The sequence below is a fragment of the Cherax quadricarinatus genome, chromosome 20 (assembly GCF_038502225.1).
Source record: "Cherax quadricarinatus isolate ZL_2023a chromosome 20, ASM3850222v1, whole genome shotgun sequence".
Classification (NCBI taxonomy): Eukaryota; Metazoa; Arthropoda; class Malacostraca; order Decapoda; family Parastacidae; genus Cherax; species Cherax quadricarinatus.
The window spans coordinates 21,672,148-21,684,680 of NC_091311.1; the positions used below are offsets into that span (position 1 = coordinate 21,672,148).

General features: G+C 42.5%; 1 protein-coding gene across 12 annotated transcripts in view; it reads right to left on the minus strand.

Annotated features, from left to right (window-relative positions):
* LOC128703737 (mucin-2) overlaps positions 1 to 12,533 on the minus strand; it is a 282,769-nt gene that overhangs the window by 59,320 nt on the left and 210,916 nt on the right. The window lies entirely within an intron of this gene.

A 12,533-nucleotide genomic window follows, 5' to 3' on the forward strand; every position in this document is an offset into this window, starting at 1 on the left:
CAAGCCCATGATGACACTCTTCAGGTCACTTGTTCTATCTAGGCTGGAGTATTGCTGCACACTAACAGCACCTTTCAAGGCAGGTGAAATTGCTGACCTAGAAAATGTACAGAGAACCTTCATGGCGCACATAACGGAGATAAAACACCTCAATTACTGGGAGCACTTGAAGTTCCTGAACCTGTATTCCCTGGAATGCAGGCAGGAGAGATACATGATTATGTACACCTGGAAAATCCTAGAGGGACTAGTACCGAACTTGCACAACCTATACAGATGTGACAGAGTGAACAGGCAAAAGGGGGGGGTTGGCCTGTACATTGCAGAGTCACTTGTTTGCACAGAACTGCTTAATGCCTCAAATGATGTAATGGAAGTTTTAGCAGTAAAGGTCGAGAACCAAAACCTAGTCATTGTGGTAGTCTACAAGCCTCCGGATGCAACATCCCAGCAATTCCAGGAACAGCTGTTGAAAATTGACCACTGTCTGGAAAATCTTCCAGCTCCTGCACCCAACATCTTGCTCCTGGGGGATTTCAACTTAAGGCACCTAAAATGGAGGAATATAGCAAATAATATTGTTGCAGTAATAACACCAGGAGGCAGCACTGATGAAAACTCACACTCACACGAGCTTTTAAATCTCTGCACAAAATTCAATTTAAACCAGCAAATAATAGAGCCTACTAGACTGGAGAATACACTAGACCTCATCTTCACTAACAATGATGATCTGATAAGAAATGTCACCATATCAAAAACAATATACTCAGATCACAACATAATTGAGGTTCAGACATGTATGCGTGGAGCCCCAGACCGACATAATGAGACTAGTCACTAAATTCAACTTCAATAACAAAAACATAAAGTGGGACCAAGTAAACCAAGTCCTAACCGATATAAGCTGGGAAGATATACTAATCAACACAGACCCCAACTTATGCCTAGAACAGATTAACTTGGTGGCACTCGATGTATGCAGAAGGCTTATTCCTCTAAGAAAAAGGAGGAGTAGATGTAAAATAGAAAGAGACAGGCGCTCCCTTTACAGGCGACGGAAAAGAATAACAGAGAGGCTAAAAGAGGTCAATATATCTGAAATGCGTAGGGAGACACTGGTCAGAGAAATAGCAAGCATTGAACTTAAGCTAAAGGAATCTTATAGGAGTCAGGAATCGCGGGAAGAACTAAAAGCCATAAATGAAATCGAAAGAAACCCAAAGTATTTCTTCTCCTATGCCAAATCAAAGTCGAGAACAATGTCCAGTATTGGGCCCCTACTTAAACAAGATGGGTCCTACACAGATGACAGCAAGGAAATGAGTGAGCTACTCGAGTCCCAATATGACTCAGTTTTTAGCAAGCCGCTAACCAGACTGAGAGTCGAAGATCAAAATGAATTTTTTATGAGAGAGCCACAAAATTTGGTTAACACAAGCCTATCCGATGTTATCCTGATGCCAAATGACTTCGAACAGGCGATAAATGACATGCCCATGCACTCTGCCCCAGAGCCAGACTCATGGAACTCCGTGTTCATCAAGAACTGCAAGAAGCCCCTATCACGAGCCTTTTCCATCCTATGGAGAGGGAGCATGGACACGGGGGTCGTCCCACAGTTACTAAAAACAACAGACATAGCCCCACTCCACAAAGGGGGCAGTAAAGCAACAGCAAAGAACTACAGACCGATAGCACTAACATCCCATATCATAAAAATCTTTGAAAGGGTCCTAAGAAGCAAGATCACCACCCATCTAGAAACCCATCAGTTACACAACCCAGGGCAACATGGATTTAGAACAGGTCGCTCCTGTCTGTCTCAACTATTGGATCACTATGACAAGGTCCTAAATGCACTAGAAGACAAAAAGAATGCAGATGTAATATATACAGACTTTGCAAAAGCCTTCAACAAGTGTGACCATGGCGTAATAGCGCACAAAATGCGTGCTAAAGGAATAACAGGAAAAGTCGGTTGATGGATCTATAATTTCCTCACTAACAGAACACAGAGAGTAGTCGTCAACAGAGTAAAGTCCGAGGCAGCTACGGTGAAAAGCTCTGTTCCACAAGGCACAGTACTCGCTCCCATCTTGTTCCTCATCCTCATATCCGACATAGACAAGGATGTCAGCCACAGCACTGTGTCTTCCTTTGCAGATGACACCTAAATCTACATGACAGTGTCTTCCATTGCAGACACTGCAAGGCTCCAGGCGGACATCAACCAAATCTTTCAGTGGGCTGCAGAAAACAATATGAAGTTCAACGATGAGAAATTTCAATTACTCAGATATGGTAAACACGAGGAAATTAAATCTTCATCAGAGTACAAAACAAATTCTGGCCACAAAATAGAGCGAAACACCAACGTCAAAGACCTGGGAGTGATCATGTTGGATTATCTCACCTTCAAGGACCATAACATTGTATCAATCGCATCTGCTAGAAAAATGACAGGATGGATAATGAGAACCTTCAAAACTAGGGAGGCCAAGCCCATGATGACACTCTTCAGGTCACTTGTTCTATCTAGGATGGAATATTGCTGCACACTAACAGCACCTTTCAAGGCAGGTGAAATTGCTGACCTAGAAAATGTACAGAGAACCTTCACGGCGCGCATAATGGAGATAAAACACCTCAATTACTGGGAACACTTGAGGGTCCTAAACCTGTATTCCCTGGAATGCAGGCAGGAGAGATACATGATTATATACACCTGGAAAATCCTAGAGGGACTAGTACCGAACTTGCACACGAAAATCACTCACTACGAAAGCAAAAGACTTGGCAGATGATGCAACATCCCCCCAATGAAAAGCAGGGGTGTCACTAGCACGTTAAGAGACCATACAATAAGTGTCAGGGGCCTGAGACTGTTCAACTGCCTCCCAGCATACATAAGGGGGATTACCAACAGACCCCTGGCAGTCTTCAAGCTGGCACTGGACAAGCACCTAAAGTCGGTTCCTGACCAGCCGGGCTGTGGCTCGTACGTTGGTTTGCGTGCAGCCAGCAGCAACAGCCTGGTTGATCAGGCTCTGATCTACCAGGAGGCCTGGTCACAGACCGGGCTGCGGGGGCGTTGACTCCCAGAACTCTCTCCAGGTAAACTCCAGGTAAACAACGAAAGCAAAAGACTTGGCAGACGATGCAACATCCCCCCAATGAAAAGCAGGGGTGTCACTAGCACGTTAAGAGACCATACAATAAGTGTCAGGGGCCCGAGACTGTTCAACTGCCTCCCAGCATACATAAGGGGGATTACCAACAGACCCCTGGCAGTCTTCAAGCTGGCACTGGACAAGCACCTAAAGTCGGTTCCTGACCAGCCGGGCTGTGGCTCGTACGTTGGTTTGCGTGCAGCCAGCAGTAACAGCCTGGTTGATCAGGCTCTGATCCACCAGGAGGCCTGGTCACAGACCGGGCCGCGGGGGCGTTGATCCCCGGAACTCTCTCCAGGTAAACTCCAGGAAAACTCAATTACCTAAAGTCATACCTTAGTAACAGAACTCAATATGTGTATGCAAATGATGCAAACTCTTCCACCCAACCAATCACAGTAGGAGTCCCACAAGGAAGCATCCTTGGACCACTCCTCTTTCTCATCTACATCAGTGACCTACTGAATGCATCACAGCTACTCAAACCCATATTATTTGCAGATGACACTACATATGTCTTTTCCCACCCAAACAGTCATACTTGCAAACACAGTCAATGCTGAATTACAGAAAATATCTGCCTGGATGATGACTAACAAACTTACCCTGAACACTGATGAAACCTATTTCATTCAGTTTGGAAACAAAGCTGCAAATGATCCAATTAACATTACGCTAAATGGATCATCAGTCACAAGACTCACAGAGGGAAAATTCCTAGGTATCCACCTTGACAGTAGTCTTAAGTTTCGGACACACATACAACAAATCACTAAGAAAATCTCCAAGACTGTAGGCATACTATCAAACATAAGGTACTATGTTCCACAATCAGCTCTCCTGGCACTGTACCATTCACTCATATACCCTTATCTTACATATGGAATTTTTGCATGGGGATCAACAACATCCAATCACCTAAAACCCCTAATAACCCAGCAAAAGGCAGCAGTAAGAATGATGACAAATTCCCACTCCCGCCAGCATGCTCCACCAATTTTCAAAAGCCTGAATCTGCTCACCATTAAGAACATCCATACTTATTCATGTGCCTACTACATACACAGAATACATGCAAATATAAACTCCCCGCTCAAATTTCTCCTCACCAACCTAAACAGGACACATGACCACAGCACAAGACACAGATCTCTTTTTGATATACCTCGTGTCCATATCACACTGTGTAAAAACTGTATGCAGATAAAGGGCCCCAAAATATGGAATTCATTACCAGAAGATATTAAAGTAACCCAGTCTGAAAATCAATTTAAGACTCTTCTCAAAACCCACTTAATCACCCTAGACTAAATGCTAAATACTCAGTACACACTTACTCACCTATGTACTCCCACATCATAACTGAAACAATCACATTGAACCTTTTATCCATTGTTGACAGGAATATAATTGAATCATTGTTTTCACAAAGGCATTTTCGAATATAAATACATCTTTGTATTATATAAATTTTGATTCATTTATAATTAATATTAAACTGTACAACTATGAAATAATTACTATCCTACTGTACAACTATGATATACTCCTTAGTGTTAAGTAGACTGTATGCCAATAATGTTAAGTTGGCCCATAATGCCTAGGCATAATAGAGGCTCTCTTTGCATTGCAACTCACTATTGTAAATGAAAAATCTCAATATACTGTTTGCAAAGACATAAAATAAATAAATAAATAAATAAATATGGTCCATAGACATGATGCAAAATTAGCTCATGCAGCTATAAAAAATTATTTATAAGGAGCGATGGAAAATACCCACACTGGCTGATAAGGGACAAGAAGTGATAACTACAAACCTTTGGTATAACAAACTTCTTAAGTAATAGACAAAATTCACTGCATAGAAAGCAGGGGTGGCATCAAGGATAAGCTTGAAGGGCACTGAAGCCCCCAGAGCCACTCCAAACAAAAATATTAATAAAAATAATGCTACTTGAAAAGAGAGCTCCCAGTCCCTGCCTTGCAACCATATAACCACCCCATAAACCACCCAGGTACTGAATTTCTAGTGCTGCAGAATTTCTAGTGGTGCAGAATTTCTAGCATTTATTGCAGTATATATTAAAACTGTATGTACAGTACTATATTACACACACAGTACAGTACATTAGTGCTTTTTCTCACATAAATATTACATCCGTTAACTCATTCCCTGTTTGTAAATTATTATGCTTTGATTTCACCACCTCAGTTTAATCACTCTATAAAATGCAGTTCACTTAGCCAATGTATATATGTAATTTGTTTGTAATTGACAAATTTGTCACTGACAACCTGTCTCCTTATACTTGTGAGCGCAGTGAATTACACAAGCTATGGTAGGTCTAGATTTAAGCAGTATGTAAGTCATGATTAGTTGGTCCAAAATGAATTGCATAATTAATGATTGTCTTCTGTGCCTACATTTGTATATAATTACCACAGTGGCCTGTGACCTGGTGGTGAAAGCTCTTACTTCATATGGTGAGGGACCAGGATCAATTCCTGGCAAAGGGTGGAAACACTGGGTGTGTTTCCTCATCCCAGTCGCCCATGTTCATCAATCAGTAAAAATGGGTACCTGGGTGTTAATTGACTGGTGTGAGTCACATCCTGGGACAAAAGTGACCAAATTTGCCTGAAATGCTCTGCATAACAAAGGGCTTTCTATATAGTAGTATGTCACTGATGTCAGCTAGGCCTGTATACCTTGTACATGCACTTACAGAAATAAAGATATTATTGATTATTATTATTATTATTATTATTATTATTATTATTATTATTATTATTATTATTATATATATATTTTGGGGGGGAGCTGACATGTCAGCAGATGGATTTATGAAAGATGAGCTTAATCATAGAATTGATGAAGGAAAAAAGGTGAGTGGTGCATTGAGGTATATGTGGAGGCAAAAAATGTTATCTATGGAGGTAAAGAAGGCAATGTATAAAAGTATAGTAGTACCAACACTCTTATATGGGTGTGAAGCTTGGGTTGTAAATGCTGCAGTGAGGAGGTGGTTGGAGGCAGTGGAGATGTCCTGTCTACGGGCAATGTGTAGTGTAAATATTATGCGGAAAATTCGGAGTGTGGAAATTAGGAGAAGGTGTGGAGCTAATAAAAGTATTAATCAGAGGGCTGAAGAGGGTTTTTTGAGGTGGTTTGGTCATTTAGAGAGAATGGATCAAAGTAGAATGACATGGAGAGCATATAAATCTGTAGGGGAAGGAAGGCGGGGCAGGGGTCGTCCTCGAAACAGTTGGAGGGAGGGGGTAAAGGAGGTGTTGTGGGTGAGGGGTTTGGGCTTCCAGCAAGAGTGCGTGAGTGTGTTAGATAGAAGTGAATGGAGACAAATGGTATCTGGGACCTGACGAGCTGTTGGAGTGTGAGCAGGGTAATATTTAGTGAAGGGATTCAGGGAAACCGGTTATTTTATATAACTGGTCTTGAGTCCTGGAAATGGGAAGTACAATGCCTGCACTCTAAAGGAGGGGTTTGGGATATTGGCAGTTTGGAGGGATATATTGTGTATTTTTATATGTATATACTTCTAAACTGTTGTATTCTGGGCACCTCTGCAAAAACAGTGATTATGTGTGAGTATGGTGAAAGTGTTGAATGATGATGAAAGTATTTTCTTTTTGGAGATTTTCTTTCTTTTTGGGTCACCCTGCCTCAGTGGGAGACGGCCGACTTGTTGAAAAAAAAATATATATATATATTTTTTAACATGCTAGCCATCTTCCACCAAGGCAGGGTGACCCAAAAAAGAAAGCAACACTTTCACCATCATTCACACTATCACTGTCTTTGCAGAAGTGCCCAGATACGACAGTTCACACATCACTCCAAACAGCCAATATCCCACACCCCTCCTTTAAAGTGCAGGCATTGCACTGCCCACCTTCAGGACTCAAGTCTGGCTAATTGGTTTCCCTGAATCCCTACACAAACTGTTACCCTCCTCGCACTCCAACAACTCGCCAAGTCCCAAACACCTTCATCTCTATTCACTCCTATCCAACATGCTCATTCATGCCTGCTGTATGTCCAAGTGCCTTGCACACAAAACCTTTTAACTCCCTCCCTCCATCCTTTTCTAGGATGGAGATTATTACACCCTCCAGGTCATCCTATTTTGCTCCATCTTCTCTAAATGACTAAACCATCTCAACAATTCCTCCTCAGCCCTCTGAATAACACTTAGTAACTCCACACCTCCTTCTAATTTCCACACTATGAATTCTCTGCGTAACAGTTACACCACACTTTGCCCATAGACATGACATCTCCACTGCCTTCAGCCTTCTCCATGCTGCAGCATTTACAACCCATGCTTCACACCCATAGTGTGTTGGCACCACTATACTTTCATACATTCCCTTCTTTGCCTCCATAGATAACGTTCTTTGTCTACACAGATACCTCATTGCATTACCCACCCTTTTTCCTTCATCAGTTTTTTTTTTTTTACACAAGGTTTGACAAGGTTAAGGATCCCCAACTTTATTAACAAGCTATTTACAGGTTAAGGATTCCTAACTTTATTGGCAAGCTAAGAGCTGTTACCTACATCAGCTCATTTGAAAGCATTTTTATTGTTATGAGACATACAAGTAGGGAACAGGATGAAGTTGGAGCCATCTGTGGGCCAGCATTTTCATTTGATCAACTGTCTTTATCTCGTTGACATCATTATGCTGTACGAATGTGTTCCATACTTGAGTCATCCTGCGTATATATGATCTCAGATGGAGTGATGTTCTGGAGAAGGGTACAGCCAGAGTGAAGTTGCTGCTTTCTGCCCGTCTTTTGGCATAAAAGCTTGTTTCACACTGTCCTCGAAGTGGATCCAAGTGTGGTACTTTGACAATATTGGCCTTGTACATAACAGTAAGCCCACCCACATCCCTCCTGTGTTGAAGGCTCTGCTGAAATGACAGATCTATCCAGGATGGGTCAAGGCGAGAGATGAGACGTCTTGCTCTGTTCTCTACTCTGTAAAGCAGTCGCAGATGAGAGGGGAGGTAGGCAAACCAAGAAAGTGGAGCATACTCAAGGTGTGAGTGTACTTGTGCCTCGTACTGAATCTTGCTACCCTTACTGTCAAGCAGATGTGAGATACGGCAAAGTGCTGTAAGCTTCCTGGCTGCCTTGTTTGCAAGATTTACAACATGGTTCTTCATGGTCAGTTTGGAGTCAAATTTCACCCCAAGGATATCAACTTCTTCTCCAGGTGCCAACACCCTCCCATTCATCCTTACTACTGCACCAGTATTACCATCATAGTGCCTAGAGACCATCATCATTTGCGTTTTCTCAGGTGCAAATGTTACTTGCCATCTATTTCCCCAAGCTGATATAGCTCTTAGCTGGTGATTGATGTAGCTTAGAGCAGCTGGCATTTCTTCTCTTGGATAAGTGAATGTCAGTGTACAATCATCTGCATATGCATGGGATTCTGGGATGAGATGAAGAAGGTCATTGAAGTAGACATTCCATAACAATGGTCCCAGCACGCTTCCTTGTGGAACACTTGCCCCAATAGGATGTCTTACTGATTCTGTTCCATTGAGAACTACCCTTAGAGATCTACCATGAAGGTAATCACTGAGGAGACATAGCGTAGAGCCTGCAATTCCCAGTGCTTGAAGTTTTCCTAAGAGGCCCTGGTGCCACACCCGGTCGAAAGCACCAGCAATGTCCAGTGCTATCACACAGCTGACTTTAGATTCATCCAGTGACTGATGCCACCTAGTGGAGAGGTTCAACAACAGATCAGCAGCAGAGTAACCTTTCCTGAAGCCATATTGACGGTCACAAAGTAGTGAGTGGTAGTCAAAAAACTCTGTCATTTGTCTTGAGATTATTGTCTCAAGGATCTTACCAGTGACTGACAAGAGTGACACTGGTCTGTAGTTGCTGATTTCTGTTCTGCTCTTCTTTTTGTGAACAGGGACTACATTTGCCTCTTTCCACAGAGAGGGCCATTTACACTGTACTAGGCAGTGCTGAAAGATGTGAGTTAGAGGTGCTGCTAGCTGGTCTGCACATTTTCTCAGCAGTCTTGGGCTCAACTTGTCTGGGCCCACAGCCCTTTCTTGGTCAAGCGATTTAAGAAGGAAATGCACCTCCTCCTGCCTTATTGTCACCACATCCACATCCTTCATAACATCCTTCATAAACCCATTCACTGACTAGTCTACTCCCAAGCATCTTAACAAATCCACTTCTTCCATACTCCCTCCCTACAATGCGATACCCAATTTTTTTTTTTTACCTAACTCGTTTGATATCTTCATTACTTTACTGTTATCTATGTTCACTTTCAACTTTCTTCCTTTACACACTCTCCCAAACTCATAAACTAACCTTTACAGCTTCTCGGCAGAATCCCACAAAAGCACAGTATCATTAGCAAAATTGTAACTGTGTCAACTGCCATTGTGTATTTGATTCCCCATAATTTAATCCCACCCATCTCCCCAACACCCTAGCATTTATTTCTTTTACAACCTCATCTATAAGTATGTTAAACAACCATGGTGACATTACACATCCCTGTCTAAGGCCTACTTTTACTGGAAAGTAATTTCCCTCTCTTCTACACACCCTAACCTGATCATCACTATCCTCATAAAAACTCTTTACAGCATTAATCGCTGTTTATAACACAATCAAGCAAAATAAAGGCAGCTTCATCATCTCTGAAGTATTAGCAAAAATCCTCCTCAAAACAGTAAACCCTGCCATCACATAGTCTCTGCTGCTAATACTACACAAGAACAAAACATAGGAGGAAAAAAAAACAAATCATACCCCGGCCGGGATTGAACCCGCGGTCAGAGAGTCTCAAAACTCCAGCCCGTAGCATTAGCCACTAGACCAGCTAGCCACAATAAGATTCGTCCAACTAGGTATATTTCTACACCATAGGAAGGTTAGCACAGGCACCACTGTGACCACAAATGCAAGTTTTTACAGACGAATCTCCAGCTAGCGTGGCCGTGACGAACTCTAGCTCAAGTCCCTTCACTGCCATGTAGTCAGAAACTGTAAGGCTGGAGGTGATATCCTGGTAGTCAGTAAATGTGGGGCTGATAGTGCTGTCCTGGGAGACAGTAATGGTGAAACTGGAGGTGCTGTCCTGGGAGACAGTAATGGTGAAGCTGGACGTGCTGTCCTGGGAGACAGTAATGGTGAAGCTGGAGATTTTGTCCAGGTAGTCGGGAATTATACGCAGGAAGGAATACATATAAATGACCTCATAGGGGAAGGAGCCGTAGTGGGGAAACAAGTGTAGTCAAAGATAAGATAAAACCAATATTGCAAACTAGAAATACCACAGGAAATAGCAAACAAGAGGACTCCACTAGCAATAGTGAGGATATATTACCAAAAACAACTGGTGGGAGCTCCATTGTTGGTGCTAGGGAGGATAGGAATAAGACAGGGAAACATGCACCAACAGGGAATACAGTCACAGAAACCCAAGGCAAACGGAAACCAAGCCTGTGCACATACTATGCACTTGGTATCTGCAGACATGGGAAATCTGGAAAAACAGACGGGACGTGCAACTATGACCACCCTAGAAAATGCCGTGCCCATATGACAACAGGAAAATGCAAACTCCCTTCCTGTAAGCTTTTTCACCCTGAAATGTGTACCTCTTCAGTACAGGAAAGACTGTGCTATAACTTAAATTGCCAGGCACACCATCTAAAGGGGACAAAAAGATACAAAACATCCAGGCCATGGGAAAACCTGGGTAGCCACAGCCACTCAAGAGAGAGAGGTTTTTTAGTGCCAGGAAGGAAAAAAAACTGGCAGGAAATGGTAGAAATCGTACACCAAATCCAGTCATTCCTGGAGTGGAACCACAGTCGATGGCCTCCACTCCAAACCAACAGATAAAGATACTAATGCCAGAAAAAAAATCCCCCCCCCCCAGTACCAACAATACCACCAGTCCGATGACATTCTTCTTTGCAAATATACAGGGTCTAAAGCCAGCAACAAACAACAAAATGCCTTTCATCCATGGACTGCTTGCAGAGGCAAAGGCAATGTTCGCGGCTTTCACTGAGACCCACATAAAGGATCACTTGGACAACGAAATATGGATCCCAGGTTACAACCTATACAGATGTGACAGAGTGAACAGGCAAAAGGGGGGGGGGGGGGTTGGCCTGTACATTGCAGAGTCACTTGTTTGCACAGAACTGCTTAATGCCTCAAATGATGTAGTGGAAGTTTTAGCAGTAAAGGTCGAGAACCAAAACCTAGTCATTGTGGTAGTCTACAAGGCTCCAGATGTAACATCCCAGCAATTCCAGGAACAGCTGTTAAAAATTGACCACTGTCTGGAAAATCTTCCAGCTCCTGCACCCAACATCTTGCTCCTGGGGGATTTCAACTTAAGGCACCTAAAATGGAGGAATATAGCAAATAATATTGTTGCAGTAATAACACCAGGAGGCAGCTCTGATGAAAACTCACACTCACACGAGCTCTTAAATCTCTGCACAAAATTCAATTTAAACCAGCAAATAATAGAGCTACTAGACTGGAGAATACACTAGACCTCATCTTCACTAACAATGATGATCTGATAAGAAATGTCACCATATCAAAAACAATATACTCAGATCACAACATAATTGAGGTTCAGACATGTATGCGTGGAGCCCCAGACCGAGATAATGAGATTAGTCACGACGGAGCATTCACCAAATTCAACTTCAATAACAAAAACATAAAGTGGGACCAAGTAAACCAAGTCCTAACCAATACAAGCTGGGAAGATATACTAAGGAACACAGACCCTAACTTATGCCTAGAACAGATTAACTTGGTGGCACTCGATGTATGCAGAAGGCTTATTCCTCTAAGAAAAAGGAGGAGTAGATGTAAAATAGAAAGAGACAGGCGCTCCCTTTACAGGCGACGGAAAAGAATAACAGAGCGGCTAAAAGAGGTCAATATATCTGAAATGCATAGGGAGACACTGGTCAGAGAAATAGCAAACATCGAACTTAAGCTAAAGGAATCTTATAGGAGTCAGGAATCGCGGAAAGAACTAAAAGCCATAAATGAAATTGAAAGAAACCCAAAGTATTTCTTCTCCTATGCCAAATCAAAGTCGAGAACAACGTCCAGTATTGGGCCCCTACTTAAACAAGATGGGTCCTACACAGATGACAGCAAGGAAATGAGCGAGCTACTCAAGTCCCAATGACTCAGTTTTTAGCAAGCCGCTAACCAGACTGAGAGTCGAAGATCAAAATGAATTTTTTATGAGAGAGCCACAGAATTTGGTTAACACAATCCTATCAAGAACGGCAAGA